Consider the following 20,278-nt stretch of genomic DNA (forward strand, 5'->3'; position numbering starts at 1 on the left):
GTTCGAATGAAATTTAGTTTAATTTATTGTCCGTGTAAATATAATTAATTCCCTTACAATCTAGATTGTACTACGGTCAATCATTATAATTTATTATAGTATTATAATAAATTTGAGTACATACTTGATTAAATAAAAATTTGGGTTGTAATAACTTCGCGGCTCACGTACAACGTGTATATGTGCCTCTTTAATATTTTTTCTCTAAAAAATCAAAACTTCCGCTCTATGATTTTAATTATAAAATGCGTGTGAACTACGTGATAAAGTTGTGCTTAATATAAATCTTCACCACCAAGTACATTTTAATATTAAACCTTCTGAAATCACTCATTCCCAAGAGTTCGCTCTAAAAAGTCCCGAAGTCACATTAAAGTCACCTACAATATATTTTGCGGGATTTTTACCTTAAAGTCCCTCATAAATCTTAAGGCGAAAGTTTACGGCTGCCCTTTATTTGGGCAATTGTTCCTAAATAACTTTAAAGAAGATTGCCCGTTATTTTGGTGTCTCCAAAGTGGATTTTAAATTAATAAAATAGATTACGTTATAACATATTACTAAATCTATTTAACTTAACAATATTCGTTTGTGTTGGAAAGTGTGAAGTAAGCGAATTCTGAATTCGATGTAATATTTCTTACTTATTCAAATAAAACCTGCATTTATGTCGACTCTAATTAACTGTCCCGATCCCCCAATTAATTGTTTCAAATAAAGTATAATGAAAACGTTGCAATGAATACGAAATTAATTACGTTTTTGTTAAAATGTTTACTAAAATAAAATAGAATACAGAATAATAATATTTGTTTAAACTTAGAAGTAATTGTATATGTATTTGAATTATTCATATTTAAAAACATATTACTTGGGAGGCAGTATTCAGACTTCTTAAAATAAAAAGGTTTTCAGCGCGCGTTAAGTTCATTTTCGGAAAATTATGTAAATAGCTACTTTGTGGGAATGCACAGTACGCCGAGATCTTAAATATCTCTGTAGTAACTCTATGTGTTTAGGAAGGTCCGATAGGGGGCGTCACATTACCGCTACGCACAGTCGTAGATGCTCTACGGACGTAGCACGACGTAGCGTTGCCGCAACGAAAATTACGATTATTCGAAGTGAAAAGTGAAAATTACTGGAAAGTTTTATGCCGAGTGCAACTTGAAAACTAAAGTGTAACTTGAAAGTGAAGGTTTGGTGAAGTGGTTTTGTTTCGAGTTTGTTTCACTTCGAAATAATGTGAGTAGAATTTATTTTTAAACTGTCGCTCTTTTCAAGTGGTTGAATTTTTACTGAGAAATTTTCTATAATAAAATAGTAGGCAAGTTTTGGTTACTAGACAGTTAAATTGTTTTATGGTTGCATCGATAAATTGTGATAGGCTTATAGGAGTGAATTATAAATTTAAAGTTATATAAGAAAGTTTATGACTAGCACTCTCCACGCGCATATTTATTATGCTATTAGATACGTCACGAAATTTTTAAAAATAAAAAAATATTTCATAAATGTATATAATAACTTCTTTAAAAATTTCATAAATATAATCTTGTTTATGAATTGTAAACTTAAACTCAAGACCAAATTTGTTATTAACAGTTTCATAAAAAAAAGAATTTTTAATAAAAGCGGTGAATTACTTTAAAAATATTTCATCATATAAAATAATTGTTCTCGTATCCATTAATCACATTTTGATGTCATTACTAAACGGTACGCAATCTATCTTAATCACGAAAGCGACACAGCTCAAAAGCGATATTAGATTATTATAATTTCATAAGATCCTACCCAGATAATTAAAATCAATTATGACCCAAGTAGAATTACTTTCGTACTCAGAGTGGTTGATTAAAACTTAAGCGATTTAGTAATAAAACTCATTTTAATAACTAATAATAAATACTAAAACAGTTACGAGACTTACACTGTCTCAGTTGTTAAGTAATTGCGCGTTTCTTAGTAAGTTATTATATGATGTAATTAGTGATCTACCGTTGAAGATACTTTAATGGTAGTCTCTAAATACTGTGTTTACGTTGAATATTAATTATCACTCAATTCAAACTGCGCAGCTTTGTACGTTATTTTGTCACTTTATTATATTAGCCCGCAATAAACTCGACTGTCGGCATCATGCATACGAACTTTCTAAGAAATTCGGTCTTTTGTTTACAAATTGGGATTGCTTGTACGTGTAGACTGTCCTTGACCATGACTAATAAGTAGGAGTCATGGATTATCTATACGTTTTTCTTCTCTCCATTTAACGACAACTTTCTATAACGCCATAAGATGCACAGTCCCTTTTGTGTCGTGATATAGAGTTTACAAAATATCAAAAATTGTTTTAAAAAAACAGGGACAAAAGCTGTTCAACATGGAAAGTTCCCATAGAATCGCTGGCTTAATCGGACAGATTTTTTGATGATATAGGCTAAAAAATCAAACTTATATCAAAAGTGAAAGTGTGTGTATAATTTTAACTTTTTATTCCATGTTACTATGTCGATTATTATAGCTTAAACTTTTTAGTAAAATATTGTTTATTTCATAGATAAGTTAACGTATTGTTTGGGTTTTTCTATGGTTCAATTTCTATTGAGAATATAAACACTGTTTCCATTAGAACTAAAATGCAAATACAACCATACATTGTAGAACAGTATCAACTAGATCCAACTTCCTTCTATTATATGTCACAGTGCTTACTAATTACTTTCAATGATGAGAATGATGGAATCACTATTTCTATCATCTATTGAATATAATAATTGCAATATTGCAAATACTATTATAACGGCTTTGAACTGATTTGACTTTGATAATTTAATTAATAATTGCAATGGTTGACAGTAACGTCGTTACTTCGACGTTTAATAAATGATTTAAATATAATCGATTTTAATAATAAATATATCATTGTTATGTAATTTCTTTAATATTTTGATTGCCCCGTAGGACATCAGATGAAAGTTAAGTTAATAATAAGTACGACTTATCATATTCTGATCTATATGGCCACAGATATACAATTTGAATTTTAGTTCAATAAAATTACTTGAAGATTGCTTTACGTAAAACTTTGTTATTACACTTTAACATTATGTTTTTATTTAGTACTTCGTGCAAAAATTAATTAAAAGGAATTTTGTTGGTTAATGCATAACGGAGTGAGTTAAAACAAAATATTAACCAATACGTTTTCTTAGTCTCATAGTATATTATGTGTAGTACATTCTTGTGATAGGCATTGCTTGTTTTATCTTTGAGAGGCATGAGAAGAAGTTTTTCTTAAATAATATAATCTTTTTAAGTTTGATGTAGTTTGTGAGGATTGCAAGAACTAGCAGCAAGTATATATTCGTTGTCTCTGCCTAGACACCTTCGGGTCTATGCCGCAAGTGTTTAAATAAATAAATAACAAAAAAAACTATATTAAGTCACACACAACGATAACATATTTGATTAATAAATGACATTTACGTATGGTGTTGTTCTAAGCTTTGGAAAAATATAAAAAAAACACTATATACTTATAATACTATTAGGAAAAAATGAATGCAGTCTTGTCATAAAAGTATTAACATTGTTATTCAGAGAATGTTGAGAAGAAATGTCGGCTTTGAGTACGATGACAAGAGGGAATTTATTTCGATTTGTAAACTATTTTTTATTTAAGAATTCTATTTTTAAATCCCATAATTATCGTATATTACCTATGTTAGTCATGTGTTTTTAATAATGTAAGACAATCGTTAATAGATATTTATAGTTATTGCGGTACGTGAATTTTTACAATTGTTCACAGGGTTTTGATCTTTAATAAAATGTTGTTATCTGATCCCAATCCAAACGAATTAGGTCCCTTAAAAATATCAAAACAAATTTGGGAGGATTCACACAGATTTTACAATAAAGAAAATACGTGTTATGCGTGGATTTTGTTTTTTAACGAGATTATTTGCGACCTATTACAATAATCATTATATTTCAGCCAGTTTATTAGTTTATCGCATGAATACATATAGTCAAACAGAGAATTCTTCTTTATAATGAAATGCAGTTCACATTTCATTTCATGAAAGAACTCCTTTGCGTTACGATTTTATTAAAAACTCTGTATGCAGTGAATGTAATGTATGTTTAGTTTAGTTATATGCGTTATGAGCCCCGCTTAGGTTCCCCTCTAATAAAAATATTGTTATTCTATAACGTATATTTAAACGGCTTATTAAAGGGACAGTGTGATATAGGGCTTATTATTATTTTTATGAATTAATTGTATTTAAATGACAGTGAAATGAACACTTACTGATAAATTGGAGTAAGGCCTAGTGGTTTTAGGTTCGATCCCTTAAAAAAACTAATGGACTTCGTAATGTGTGCATTTAACATTCGCTTATACGGTGAAGGAAAATATCGTGAGGAAACCGGCTTAAAAAGCCGATGATGTGGGTCGGGTATAGAAGGTTACCTAGCCTGTTAGAAATGATGACGGACAGAGTAATCTGAGGTCCAGAGCTAAAAGGTTATCGCACCATTGGTACAATGATAAAGTACTCTTTGTTCCTTTGAGAGGTTTATTCTTACAATCGAAGTTTGTAGTTATTTATTTAAAAACAGGTTTGCCAATAGGAAATACAATTTTACATCTAGAAACAAACAAAAATAACAACAGAATCTAATTGTACAGCTTTTGATACTGGCTTTTGCTAACACAATATTCTAAAGTTATTTTTATTTAAATTAGCAGTTTTTTATTCTCGTGTACAGACAGGATACCTGCAGGAATACCATATATATGGTACACAGTATATAATGATAAAAAACGGAGTAACACAAACACTTAATTAAAGATTTAAGTTGATGCTTGGTAGATAGTGGTGACCCAAGAGCTGGTGGTTTCCTCGCTTAACGAATAAATATCGCAATACAGCAAGGAAATTCTGCCAGGGTTAAAGGTACACTGCCACATAGCAAAACCTATTATTTTAATTTTCTTAATATTGTAAATACTGTATATTGTGTGTTGGAAATAAATATCATTTGGTAGTCGAAGGAAATTTGTAATATTAAATTACATTACTGTGATGCTAATTTAGATTATTACAAAATTTTAAGTAAATGCAAGGCCTGTCCAATACGAGATTAACGATGTTGTAAGAGATTAATATTACTTATGGCTTCATTGAAAATTTAATTATGTGTATCACACTTAATCGAACAACGAAGTTGTGGAGGCCTGACGACCTGTAAGGTACTCTTACCTTTAACAGGCATTAGTTTCACACAAACATTTCCTTCATAAATAACTGTTACTTCATTTTATACACTATGTATAAAATGAAGTAACAGTATGTAAGTTTTGTGAGAAAAATAAAGTTTTTTTTTTACTTATATATAGTGATAGCGTTCTAGATCTAACTTCAAATTTTACTTTAGATATAAGTTCAATTGAGCGTTCTGTGCAAGAAGAAAATGTACCAGAAGCGCCATAAGCCTTTGTTTATTATTATATAAAAATAAATAAATATAAAAGTGCATATCAAAGGCTGGCATCGCACCCACTAAAATGGGTGTTCATGGACTGCGACTGGTCCGCTCTTTACCAGGCGTCCTGTAGGCTCGTTTTTATCCAATACTATAGATAAAAAGCAGACGCTCAGCCTTCTGTGCTTTCCACCGTTGACTTTTTGGACTTAAAGCATGTTGGTTTCCTCACCATGTATTTCTTCAACGTACGAGTGAGAGTTGAATGTGGAATGATAAGTTTATTTAAGAACCCACGAGGGCTTCACACGATAAAACCACTTGCAACACTGCTCACATACGGTGCAAGATTTACAAATTTAGAAACCAACTTAAAATCAGTGATACATCTTTATTTATATTGTAAAGTATGTCGGATGTTAGTATTGCTTCCTTAGTGGATACCTTTAAAAACATTAGTAGACCAATATAGCAAGTAAAATTCAATTTAATGCAGTAACATTAGTATGTTTGTGGTAACAATTACGTCAATCTTGTTAGCAATATATTAAATTAACGATATTTGTTTTAGCGCTATAATTCTAGCTGTAGTCGAGTAAGAAATTGTACTATTTGTGTTGTACGAGGTTAATTTATAGTACGCATTGCGTATTATGTGCGTTATGGAACGATGTACTCCATAATTATGAGGTTCTAAATTAAGTCATCATACGGTACGGTTTGTTCGGATTGATACCTGCATCTGAGTTTCATTATCGGACGTCAAGGCAGAATACACAATACCATCGTATCATTTCGACGTCATCGTTCCACAACTGTGCGTTTCATAAGTCAGTTTTTGTCGAGTACCATCACTTTGTGGAATCACAGCCCACTGAAGTATTTCCGAACCCATTCGACTTAAATGACCGGCAACGCACTTGGCTTCTGGCAATGTGAGTGTCCATGGGTGGCCGGCGGTATCACTTAACATCAGATGAGCCTCCTGCCGTTTGCATCCATTCCATAAAAAAAAGTTAAAAAGTCTGTTGGCCTAGTGGCTTCAGCGTGCGACTCTCATCACTGAGGTCGTAGCTTCGATCCCGACTGTGCACCAATAGACTTTCTTCTAACGCATTTAACTTTCGCTCGAATGGTGAAGGAACATCTTGAGGAAACCGGCTTGCCTTAGACCCAAAAATTACGACAGCGTGTGTAAAGCACAGGATGCTGATCAGCTATTAGCCTATTAGATTGAAAAATGATCATGAAATAGATACAGAAATCTGACTAGACCTAAAAAGGTTGTAGCGTCCTTTATTTATTTATTTTATACAGATAATATATTTTCTATACGTATATATAATAAGATAATTCTGCATCTGTTTATTTATGGATAATTGAACCCAGTACTCTATGGTATCTTATCTACGTAGATTTAGCCGTAGAGTTTATCTGTAGTGTACTGTTCTATGTCCTTACTTCTTGTATATAGAAACGTAGAGTAAGTCATAGGGGTTTCGTAACAGTTACGTAATAAAACCTTATTTTTGTATTCCATATAAAGCTAGAAGAAGAAAGAAATTTCTTTTGTAGGTGACTTTTAGGAATTATTGTAATGGTGATTAGGGAAACCGTATGCTTATACTGTTTATATAATCTCGTGCGTGTTTAGACAACAAAGGAAATAAGGAAAAAGAGAAGTCTGATTTTTCTTATGTAATATTTTATGTGACTGAATTTCTAAATAGCTCATTTATATTAACATAGCACGCTGAAAAAATTAAAGAGAACAAATATGTTCAACAGAACAAGCCAACTTTCAGTTTTTAAGTTTTTGGCATTCTAATTGAATCCTGTTGAGATATCTGTGGTAGAAAATGCTAAGTTGTGTGCGCCAGCCTATCTATACTAATATTTTAAAGAGGAAATATTTGAGTGTTTGATTGCATCCAAAACTACTATACTGTTTTAAAAATTTTGTCTTTGTAAAGTCTACACACTATTTTATCTTCGGGTGATATATCTATCATATATTTAAAGAAAAATAGAGATCCTCAATAAAACTTATAATTTCACTCAAAGTGTAAATAATTCCTTACATAGCGTGCGCGAAAACTATAAATGATTGAATAAAGTAATGGGTAGTCCATTTCTTTCCGTTTGTATTTCCGTTCAACTTTACAGAACACATAATTACCTACAAAAAGTGTCGCGTCAGCACCTTGCGTTTAGTTATTACAGTTATGTCAAAATAACAAAAACTTATTCAAAAAATAATCCGAACTTTACCCGTTCCAACGTTCATCAATTTCAAGCATAACAGAGTAGAAGACAGTCCATAACAGTGTTTCCCAAACATGGGACCCATGCCCTACAGGGGGCCTTCTATTGTTATGGTTAAAATTATTTGGAATTTGAATTTCACTTTTTCATTATATGTTTTGAAAATTTACTTACAGTGTTTCGTAAACAATTTCCTAAAACCTTCCTTTAGTAATTTCTTCCTAAAACCTATCATTTAAGATTCTAAAGTCAACAATTCAATCATTTATATGAAAAAATATGTATAATGAATATTAGGTATAATAATCTTAGAAAGGCTAAGGGCATTTCTGATAATTATAAATGTATTTTTGAGTGAAAATACAGTTGTTTTATGAAACGTCATAAAGGATTTTAATTAAAATATATTATTAATAATCGCAACCCCATGTAGGTCATATAAGACCATCATATTTATTAGATTGAACTTAGTAAAATTAATTGAATTAAGTAAAATCGGCCTATTGACACAAGACATGTATTGTGTTTTAATACGATTTCTTACCATGTACAACTGTTAATTCTCATAGAAAATACTAGCTAACAACATTGCGCTTTCGAATTCTCTATATCTCAATGGATCTAACAAAATTATAGGATTACACAAAAAACATTTACTAAAAATATAAATATCGCAGAATACCCACGAGGCTTTACGAGACTTAAATATAGTGTATGCGAGTGTTCTATCGAAAGTTTACTGTCAAAGGAAATAAGCAATGGTTGATTGTCAGATTCAGTAAAACTTTGAGGGAATTGTTGTTGAAAAATACTAGCACTTTATTCGGTTGTCGAAGACAGATTGTTTGGAGAAAGTGTGGGCGAAGAGTAATTCGTCTTACGCATGAAATTGGAATGGTAAGCAATGAAATCGGAACCTTTTTTGTTGTTAACATTACTACCTGTGCAGATAATTCTTTTAAGCGAGGGTTCTTTAAAAATACTAATCGTTATTGCTACGAGCGGGTAACGAGTTTTTAATGTAATAGCAGGCAAACGGGCAGGAGGCTTATCTGATGTTAAGTGATACCGGACACGGAAATACTTCAGTGGTTGTACATAGGGGTGGAGCGCGGTAAAAACTGTCTTTAAAAAGCTCAGTTGTGGAACGATGAACGTAGAGGTGATAAAGGTGGAATTACGTAATCTGCCCCGACTTCCGATGATGAAACTATTGTTATTCTAATAGTCCAATTCTCAGCTTAAGGTCCCTTGGATCGCTATATACTCATACCTTTATATGTTACATGCCTAGTGTTAATAAAAAACGTTTGCTTTTTTTTAAATTTTATGACTATCTGTGTCAAGTGGAGCATCGTGTAGTTTATATATTTTACTTTACGCTATGTATGTAGTGTGGATTCAGTATCCACACTCAGGCGCCGATAAGGTTCGTTGTGCGAAAAGTCCTGGTTCAGAAGTTTACGCTTCGCATTACGGAGCGACCTCAATGCTGCAAGAATTTCTGTTCGTTTGTGCCACAGCCACAAATATCAGGATTCCGTGGGTAACTGATTCCTTTGAGAAAATGCCTCTACACAAGGGACTGTCTGTTGTGCCAAGGACAAAAAAATGTTTATTAAGGAGACAAAGGCCCATAATTGTCCCTATCATTATTTTGAGATTTCTGATGTTTTTTTTTGTTGAGGCATAGAAGTGGTTTTGTCAGCGGGTTTTCTGCAGTCAGCGTTTTGCGGTCATGTTGAAGTTATGTGGAGTTTTGGCGATTCCAGGCTCCCATTAGCGAAGCAAGGGATGGAGCTGGATACGGCCAGCCGAAATCATTCCAGATCCTTTCTTAGCTCGTTCGTCGGCAGCATCATTGCTGAGATTGTGTCCTTTTATCCTATAGGGTAAACCTGTTTGTCAGGTTTATTCCCTCCTACATATATTGTATGCTATATTAACTATTAGTTACATGCATGTACACGGCCTTCTTTCCAATGTCCCTTCGGTTAGACTGATGAACGAAATGTTGTGAAAGTTCTAAAACATAATTTCTAAATTAGACCTATAAAATATTTAACACGATTAATTTCTCGGCCCAAAACAAGTAATCAAACTCCTTAAGTGTTTGATCAAATTACACGAGTTATTAAATTAATATCGGCATATTTTCAGCGTCTAAAGGCAGTGGTTGTAGACATTCTGGATTAAATCCTAAGCTAAGAATTTATCACTTTGTAAGTTGAGAGTTATAGTTTGCGATAGACAATTCAAAGTTATTTGAAATATGATAAGAACGCTATTTCAAGATGAAAGCTGTTGAGAACCATAAAACTGTGAGCCTACTCGGTTTTAATAATCAAATTATGGTAATTTGGTTCATACACTTTATTCTTTATATATTTGACGTTACTTATGGTTTTCGCTGACTAGGATTGCTGGAATCGTCGATTTATGGAAATTAAATACTATGCTACTGGTTTCACTACAAGTGTTCTATAGTTCTGGCCCTCAGATTTTTGTGTATATTCAGTGATCATTTGTTTTTACTAATAATTACACACAGACTTATGGTGATTTTTCGTTGGTTGAGAATGATATTATACTTATATATATATTTTACCATATGCATTATTATACATATATACTTATTGGTTTTTTTTGCAGTCCATGGTATTCGCAACATTCTTTTCCAACACCATATTTCTGCCTCTATCTTTTTCCGGTCCACTGCACGAGAAAGATAGGGCTAATGTAGGTTTCTGATATATAACTTTTACTTTGAATCGTTAGGCGATATAATTAAAATCGCTATTACATAAGCCGAAATTTTGGCTACAATGAGCACTTTCTAACGCAATTTTTATAATTGTACTCCACCGTCATTTTAATCCAATATAATAAAGAGATAAAAAACAATACTTCATAAACTATAATGGGATTTTTCATAATTAAAATCCAACTCGATAGTATAATTACAGATTAAAGCTAATTAGGTTAGGTAAGGTACAAAGCTATTGAAGCTGTTGGCTCGGAGCCCTGTTTCCTAATTAACGGGAATAAATTTTTATGCCGTCTTTAGTGTAAGAATTTGATCCATACTTGCATACTTTAAATTTCAGTTTAAGCCCTAGGTTTTAATTATACCAGCTCTCATTTGGTTCCTTTGAATGTTTAGATTTATGTAATACAAATATATATTATTCATACTATGTGCACGAAACAAAATGATTCACCATTTGGCCTTATCGCTATTAAATATATAACAATAAAATACGAATTGGAAAGATTAATATTTTTATGTCTGAATAAATGTCAACATTGCTGGAGTAATTTAATACAATTTCAATTACGATTTTTCTTTAAGGCAATATTTATGACATACCTTGATTATAGAGTCTAATGCGTATAAGAAAGTACGAAACATATAGGAAGAAACATCTATTAGTTATCCACACGGAATTTTAACGCACGACCTCAAAATACTGTAACATATCACAATGCATATATAACAAAATAATCCCCGCCTTATCTTTTCATCGCCATGGTAACTCTAGACCAGATCTAGGTTACATTTTCAATAGGTTGAACCCTCTTCCGAACTATATTGTTGAGAAGCTTAAGAATCATTTTCTCTTGATATCTCTCTACAAAAATCGAATAATGATGCTATGAATCTGTTAAAAGAACTTGTAAAGTAGTTCTGGTACCTTTCGTTTACAATAATAAATACTAAAAATACAACTAGACCATATAACAAAAAATCAATGGCGCTACAACCTTTTTAGGTTTGGGCCTGATGTCTGTATCTGTTTCATGATCATTTGTTAATCGAATAGGCAAGAAGGTGATCAGCCTTCTGAGCCTGACGCACGCCGTCAAATTTTTTGGGTCTAAGGGAAGCTGGTTTCCTTACGATGTTTTCCTTAACCATTCGAGCTAATGTTAAATGCGCACATAGAAAGAAAATCCATTGATGCACAGCCGGGGATTGGACCTACGACGGATGAGTCGCTCGCTGAAGCCACTAGGCCAACACTGCTCTCAACAACTAGACTATATATTAACATTAAATAAATAAATGATGGAATACTAAACCTGGTAATTTTCAATAAATAATGTATTGCTTTTATACAATTTATCCTTATTTAACGGTTTTATAAATAATCCCCAAATTAAGAATTATACAAATTTAATATTATTTTTACTAACCCTTTTTTTACAAATCGCTTATTTTCATGTGCACTTTTTCTTTATCATGTCGTTCTTTTATATTGTCCTGATCACTGTTTACATATGTATTAATTTCTTTGTTATAATCCATTAGTTCTGTCTAAATAATAAGATATATATCTTATGTATTTTTACACTTCTACCTTATCTAATTTTAAAAAAATATTACAGTGGTTGTCGCGAAGAGATCGCTCGAAAAAACTCGATTAGCCCGCCAGTTTATTTAATTATGTCAATTGTATTATATTTATGTACATGCAACGAAGTGTAAAGATAACTAAATAGCGGCAGAAAGTATTTTTTTTAACCCATAACGTCAAATACATGGCAATCACAGTCCGTCCCAATTTTTTATTTACTATCTTCAACATATTATATTGGAAATAATATTTTATAGTTATGACTGTTTTAGTTATATTTGGTTAAATTATTAATTCCAAATAATACAATCAAAGCATATGTAATTGTATTTACGAGAATATATTACGAATTATAATCCCATCCAATTTCCTCAAATCTTAATCTAATAATACGTTTTATGTTAAAGAGAATTTTCTTCTAAGTATTATCGAAATGAGATTCAACAATATTTGTTATTAGCCTATATGAAAATTGGAATGCGAGATACGTTTTTAGATTTTGCGATCTTATTACAGTCATGGTTTTCAATACATTACACCAGATAACTTAACACTTTGTTTTGTTGAATAGTATTGTTTTTCTTTAATACTAAAAGAAGTCTATTATTCAAACTAACTATATTAATATAGGTAACCAAGTACACATGTGAACGTCAACAGAAAAGACGTTAAATTGATTCTAAGTTTACATTTACTACCAGTTCGCAAGTCAAGACCGAAGAGCAGGCAAGAAACTCTCCACTTTTTAATCGCCAAGATTTAAGTCATAAAATTGTTTGAACTGGAGTAAATCAATCCCAAGGTTTAGGATCATTTATATAATCGTCAAATTTATAAAAAGCTTTATTGATTAATTTATGTTTAACAAAAGTTTGAATTAATTACGTGTTAATTCTCTAATTTCCCTTGGGAGTTTGTTGTAACCTCCTACGTATTACGAGTATATCCTCTTAATAAACCTATATAATGATAATGGTGTTTAACCTTCAAAAAACCTAAAAAATATATAAATGTCTGTTCGAAATACATAATTTCAATTTAATAATTTTTGATGAGAGTGATCCCAAATATTTTTTCTCGGCCGATCGTCACATGTATATTGTATTAGTTGAGTCATTGTTGAGATTTACTCGGGTTACGTTAGACACATTTTTATTTTGATATATACTTTTTGTTATTTATAATTGATAATAGTTGTGTCCACTATTTAGAATTTTATAGTGAGTGTTTTGTGCGTTTTTGAGAACTATCGTGAGGCAAGGTATTAGCATCAGTCTAACCTCTCTTTGTTCCCAAACTAATAGAATTTCTCCAAATCCTTACGGCTGATAATATTGTGTGCCTTTCTTCCTGGTAAAAAGATATTGTAACGAGGTATGTACTCAGGACTTATTATTCTAGTATAAGATTGTGTATCGACGGCCACCGAACCGTTCTTTGTGGTACAATGTCTAATAATTCTTGGAATTGGATAGTATTTGACTATGTGTTTGTATTTATTAATCGATAAAAAAACTTTGCCATGGTTGTGGCTTCAGATCTGTCTTTGTTTCGTGATCATTCCTAATAGCCAAGTACCGTAGAAACATGATGATCCATCACCGTACCTACGAGTGAGTTTTGAATGCGTATTAAAACGTCCAAACCGAAGTTAGAGCTACGATCTCAGGGATGAGGGTCACACGTTTAAGCCACTGGACCAAAGCTCATCATTCAAATATACTAATAAGGAGGTGTATATCTCTTGGAATTTATTATACATAAAATCCACAAATTATCCTGGCTCATAATGACGATGCTATTATATAAATAGCGATTAAAAACTTGAGAACAATGGTAGCTTAGTGGATAAGCGTGATTTTCAAGCTTGAAGTCGTTTTATTAATCCCCGGGTTATCATCGATGGATGTTATATATAATTACTCGTAGGGTAAATATATATAAGGAAGGTATAAAGGCTGGTAATGCACTTACGAGCTTTTTGGCAATGTCCTAATACATAAAAATAGTTAATAATTAGATTTAGTCTCGTCCAACACAAACTGATGACCGATGAAATTAAGAAAAAATAAAAAACTGATTACCGTAATTTTTGTTAATGACACAAGATGTATTGCTAGTCCTTACATTATAATTTTGAAATGTATTTTCCGTAAATACTAGATCAAAGATAAATAATGTGTAATTTACACAATGGAATACATTCACCATTGTCTAGACGTACGATCTAGGTCGTTTTTTATGTCCGCTTTGTAACTAATTTTTAACTCCCGCGTGGACATGTTATTCCACTGCTCTATTATATTTTGGTCAGTAATTTAAATTGTATGGAATATATACATTTTATTTTTATAATTTTGGACGCTTTTTCAGCTATAAGGTATAACTTCTGTTTAGTGTTAAATTAGTAGAAGACCAGGCTTTGTGGATTACGCTCGAAAAAATTGTTTCTAGTTAAACTAAAAATGTTTTAAAAAGATAAATACGCGGAAATATCTGTCCCATGGCCCAATGGGATAATAATATAGAATGTCCATTCATTTTCCAGGAAACATTTTTTACTCTGTGATTAATGGATTTCAAATCCCTCGAATGTATCTTTTTACGATTTTACGTAAAGCTTCCTTTAATTTCACGGATTTTGAAATCAGAAATTTATTGAAGCTATTTATTTAGGTACATAGTACATTTTGCTCATTTGACATTCGCTCGAACTGTGTGTCGAAACCGACTTGCCTTAGACCCAAAAAGTCAACGGCGTGCATCAGGCACAGAAGGCTGATCACCTACCTGCCCATTAAATTAACGAATGATCACGAAACAGATACAGAAATTGAAGCGCCATTGATTTCTTTTTACTAGTACATTTTTTAGAACTGTTGTTACTAAAGAACTTATTTATTAACTGTATTGCGTAACGGTTTGACAGAAACCGAATGACTTAGTATCCATAGCGCTCATATAGTCAGCTATGTACACGTGGTATAGGAACACAATTTTGCTTTTTATAAATTTGACGATTATATAAATGATCCTAATCCTTGGAATTGATTTGCTCCAGTTCAAACAATTTTATGACTTAAATCTTGGCGATTAAAAAGTGGAGAGTTTCTTGCCAGTTCTTCTTGCCTGCTCTTACTAACATTGATGAAAATATTGATATAGTTTACAACAATCTACCAACTTACCGTTACTTTGTTTATCATGCTCTTAATGAGATTCAAGTTTCCATTTAGTTATAATTTTATGTGTTTTTTTATTCTTTATTACTTGTTTATGTTCTAAAATAATTTATGTGTTTAAAATTTGTGATATTAAATTTGCATACACGTTGCTTTAGAACTTATACATAAATAACCAGAACATTTATGTCTTTAAATGTTTCTATCGCTATTACGAGTTCCATAGTGGTGGAAGTCCTGGATATATCCCCGATCCTCGATATGTCTAAAGATATATTTTCTTTTAGTGACCATTTTATTGACAACAGATTATGGAAATAACCGTCGGCCATTAGCATTTTTCTGAAATATGATCTTATATATAAGAATAAAATATGACGTAATAAGGAACGAAGTGATATCAACACGGAATGTTAATAATCCTCGCATCCCGCAGTGCGTCAAGCTGACCCATATTAGATTGCTGTCGGGCAATTTTGATATTATTAAATATATTCTTCAATAAAAACATATACATATGTCTTTGATATGTGGATTTCAAAATACCTTTCTAGTTCCTACATACCGACATATAGAAAAAATTAAAATGTGTGCGTGTACTTGTATAATACACACATAAGAAGTGAACATCCTTTATGACCTTATTTTTCGAAAAATGATCTACTATATGAAACTTTACAGAAATTAAACTGAGGTTAACTTTAAATAACTTAGTAAAAGAATACCACAATCTCACCCAAGTATTAGAAAAATAGACATAATTTTTTTTTTAGAAATTCACTGGAAGTACAATTAATATACAATTACAATTTTGCTGATCACTTTAATAAATATATCATTTATAACGTCACTATAAAGTGTTAGAAATAAATAAGGGTGCTATAGAAAAACGGTCAAGTCTAGTGGTGGGAGTAAGTCCGCTTAAACGACATGCTATCCCTACTCCGCTGGAGAAAGTACTCTTCAAATCAACCGTGCTAGGGACCAGAAAAATATGGCGCGTAACGGAAAAATGTGACGTGTAACCGAAAAATGTGACGGTATATTATTTCCAACGCCGATAAAGAAGGTTCACTTCAATAATTTTGCATAGAGAATGTTCGGTTTTTCGAAATAAAAACTTACTAAAGTACCAAATAAAACTATATTTTTTTTTATTTCTTTCGTGAATCCGTTCTGTTCAAGGTATAAATAAAAAAAAAACTACTCGAATTGTTCTTCCAGTTTTACGCTTAACAACATATTTTACGGTGCATTTTTATTTATTACGTATTCGTCGAAATCCTGAATTTATCAAGTTACGGATTATCCGTAAATTTGTTAATCATAAGTACATTCAAATAGAATTTGTTAATTCTTTAGTAATATCAATTAAAACATTTATTCGCATTTTGCTTGTAATATTTATTATTTAATAATTATTTAGAGATGTCATGTGGGACATGGTGTAATGGTTGCAGCTCCCTACAAACATTAGTAAAACAAAAAAACATGGCGATTAAAAAAAAGCGGCGGAGAGTTCATTGCCAGTGCTTCTTGTCCATTCTACGCCCTTAATTTGTGAACCAGTAGTAAATGTAAAATTATAACCATTTAATATGTATTTCTTTATTGACGTACATACATTGCGTTACCTAAATGAATAATGATTTTGAATTTAATTTATTTTATAGAAACAGCTACTATTCCGTTACGAATTAGAGGCCTTCAAAAGGAGAGCGTATCTTTAAAGTCCGCAATGCACTTGCAAACCTCCTGGTGCAGCAGTTGTCCATGGGTGATTAACACTTAACTTTAAGTGTTCCGCCTCCTGTCCCATACAAAAATTGTAGCGGTTTTAATATAATAGTATGTAGTAGCCGATTCAATGCAAACAGGAAGCCTTCTGTGTTTTGCACCAAAAGAAAAAATAACAAACTGAGACTGAGACCCATAATAAGGCTCCATTAAATATGTGTATGTATTTTAATTAATTAATTTTGTGTATAATAGGCTAAACATCTGTTTGGGTATGTGCTTTACAAAATATTCATAATTTCCAATAAAGCTTTCTCTTTATTGTTAATTATTAAATGAAATGAATAGAAATAATTAAATTATTTCATAATCTTGTTCAAAATAATTTTAAATTGAATAGCTTATAAGTTTCAATACTAGTTTCGCTAAATTCTTTATAATACAATGGAAAATGAATTCTCTGAATAATTTTATTTAAAGTACGTACTTTGAAGCTTACCGGTAAGCAGTTTTGACTAACGTTTCGTTATGTTTTGAAATGCTACATATAAAGGATATTATATGATCTTTATAAAACTATTTGTTCTGATTGACAATTGACACAATAAATAATTCGTTAATTGTCAAAATTGAAAAACACAGATTTTAGTTACTGAGTTCTATGGAAATTGAGAATGAAAATCTAAAACTTTAATATAAAAGTATTAATTAGTAATTGATAGTAAAGATGCAATTAGTTTTATAAAAAATACAAAAACGCTAGTCGTATAAATTTCATCTGCCTATCTAGCACAAGGCCGATATCTTGTTCTTGCGCCTCGTGGCCATTGAAACAGTCTATGTAACCAACTATCGACGTGGTTCCTGACCACGTGTCCGGTTGATTTTCTTTGAACTAACTATTTTGACAAGCAAGACTGAAAATTTTAATAAAATTTCAGTATAAATAAAACTTATTATAATCAAATTATCTAATTTATCTACGGTAATAGATTGGATATGGATTATAATCCATAATCAAAAATATGATTCTACATTCGCTTTTTCTTTCTCTTATATAATATGCGTACGGAAGACAAATTCACTGCTAATAATATTTTTGTTTTACACCATGACATATTGCAGCAATGAATCAGTTATAGAAAATCGAACATAATAATTTTAAATATTCATGGTATTGTTTGGTTATACATAACTTATTCCACAATTCCCAATTGCCAAATAGAATGATGATAATAATGAATGATTTAGAAAATATTAATGGATAAAATGGAACGTTTGTTATGTATTGATAAAAAATAGAGTGATTCATTTAGTAAATGTACTTTATAAGCATATAGCAGATACGGTATGGTTTTAAGATTAAGAAGATAGCAAAATAATGACAATGCAATAGTTTGTTTTTTAATTAAACGAAATTTAAGTTTTTATTTATATAGTTCATATCATTATTTCGTATCATTTTATCCAATCTCGTGATACTACCAATGTTGGGGACGGATGTTGTTCGCTTCCTTCAACTAAAAACTTGGCGTTTAAAAAGAATGGCGGTAAGTTTATTGCCAGTTCTTCTCTTCTGTTCTACGATCTTGATTTGAGAACTGGCATTTAATGTAAAATTACAAGCATTTATTATGTACTAGCGGAGCCTTTTCCTGTCTTAATTATAAATATTGATTTCGAATTGGTATAATTAACTAAAAGTGCTTTATGAAATACAATATTCTTTGTTTGTGTTTCGGGCGTATATAAATAGTTTTGTTGGTAATCCGACACGGGCACAGACGACATATAACTGGCCATGTGAAAAACATGGTTTTTTAAGATTAATGCCACAAGCTTGCACGATTATATATTTTTTTAATACAGTTGCTCAAAAACGGCGTATTGCAGGGGCGCACTCGTTCGTTCTCTTTCTCAACTGTTAAAACAATGTCTATAAAAAATAAAAAACAAACACAAAGTTTTTACTAAAAAAAAATCATAGAAGTTTTTATGATTCATGCAAATATTTCTAAAAAGAAGCTAATTTGTTTCAATATTAGATTTAATGATTTGATTCAATGAGTTCGGTTAGGTTTCATTTCATTTCATCACATCTTATTAAATTTCATTTCAAATCAATAAAAAAATTCTACTGAAGACTCGGCTGTATGGGTATAGTTTCCTACTCATAGTCAGCGTACCTAGAATGGGTAAAACAAGAAAATCTCTGCTTATATTCTTTTACGGTTGACGCCATTTTCCAAAAATGTTCTTGTGAGTTTAGTTGTTTGTAGTACAAAATGAGTAATTTCGACGATATTTTATTTGAATTAACACCAAACTCACTATAATTGCACAAAATGCTTCGGAGAAATTTTACCGAAAAAGTCGCTACATATCCTACATACGACGAATTTATTGCGTGGAGAGAAGAGAAAAAAGCAAATAGTTTTATTAAATTGCTTCATTTTTTTGCAACTCTATTGAAAATAGTTGTTTGTTAGTTCTGTCAATGTTATGTCAAACTCCATAAGGTTACATGAAAAAAGTTTGAATTGTAAAGCCGCACTAATGCACTGAAAAAAAAGTTTGCTATCGTAACAAAAGTATTCTTAAATTTTCAAATTTTCTGCACAATATACTAAATTTTTTCATTCAAGAACCTTCTACTGACAATAACAAACACAATAAAAAAATAATAAGTGAACCGTGACCAAAGGAAATAGGGAATATAATTATATAGGGAAAAATATATAAATTTATTATTGACGTTCATATGTGTACATATGAATAAATGATTTTGACGTTGACAACTTAAAGAGAATATCCGCGACCAACCGACCCTGAAGCCCTGGTGGCGAAGTCGTATATACCCTTAGAGGTCGGAAAAACTTTGTAAGCACGATACAGGGTTAAAGAGCACGACTGCTAAAAAGCACTCCAAACTTCGAGTTATGTAAATAATGTAATAAATGTTTGTCTATTTGCAAATTCACAAAATTTATAAATTGAGGAATTGCAGAAGTGGCAATTTTGCCACAACATACATACAATAAACAACTTTGTATGACGGAATGTTCTCGGCAACTGATACATATTCTGCGATGGAATTAATAAACCCAAACAAACTCTAAACAAATGACTTGAAAATTTGAATTTAGATTTATTTTCAATGAACTTGGACCGGGTGAATTCAAAACGTGCCAATGAATATTCAATTTAATTATGCGTAAATAGTTTCTCATTTTATTC

At 31.3% G+C, this 20,278-nt stretch overlaps 1 protein-coding gene across 1 annotated transcript in view; it reads left to right on the top strand.

The window, feature by feature from the left end:
* Positions 1-1,217: 1,217 nt before the first annotated feature.
* Positions 1,218-20,278, top strand: part of LOC123711418 (Down syndrome cell adhesion molecule homolog) — a 141,053-nt gene continuing 121,992 nt past the window's right edge. Inside the window, exon 1 of the mRNA XM_045663998.1 lies at positions 1,218-1,245. The gene's annotated coding sequence lies outside the window, so the exon portion shown is untranslated. The remainder of the gene's footprint in view (positions 1,246-20,278) is intronic.

Source organism: Pieris brassicae, chromosome 6 (assembly GCF_905147105.1).
Source record: "Pieris brassicae chromosome 6, ilPieBrab1.1, whole genome shotgun sequence".
Lineage (NCBI taxonomy): Eukaryota > Metazoa > Arthropoda > Insecta > Lepidoptera > Pieridae > Pieris > Pieris brassicae.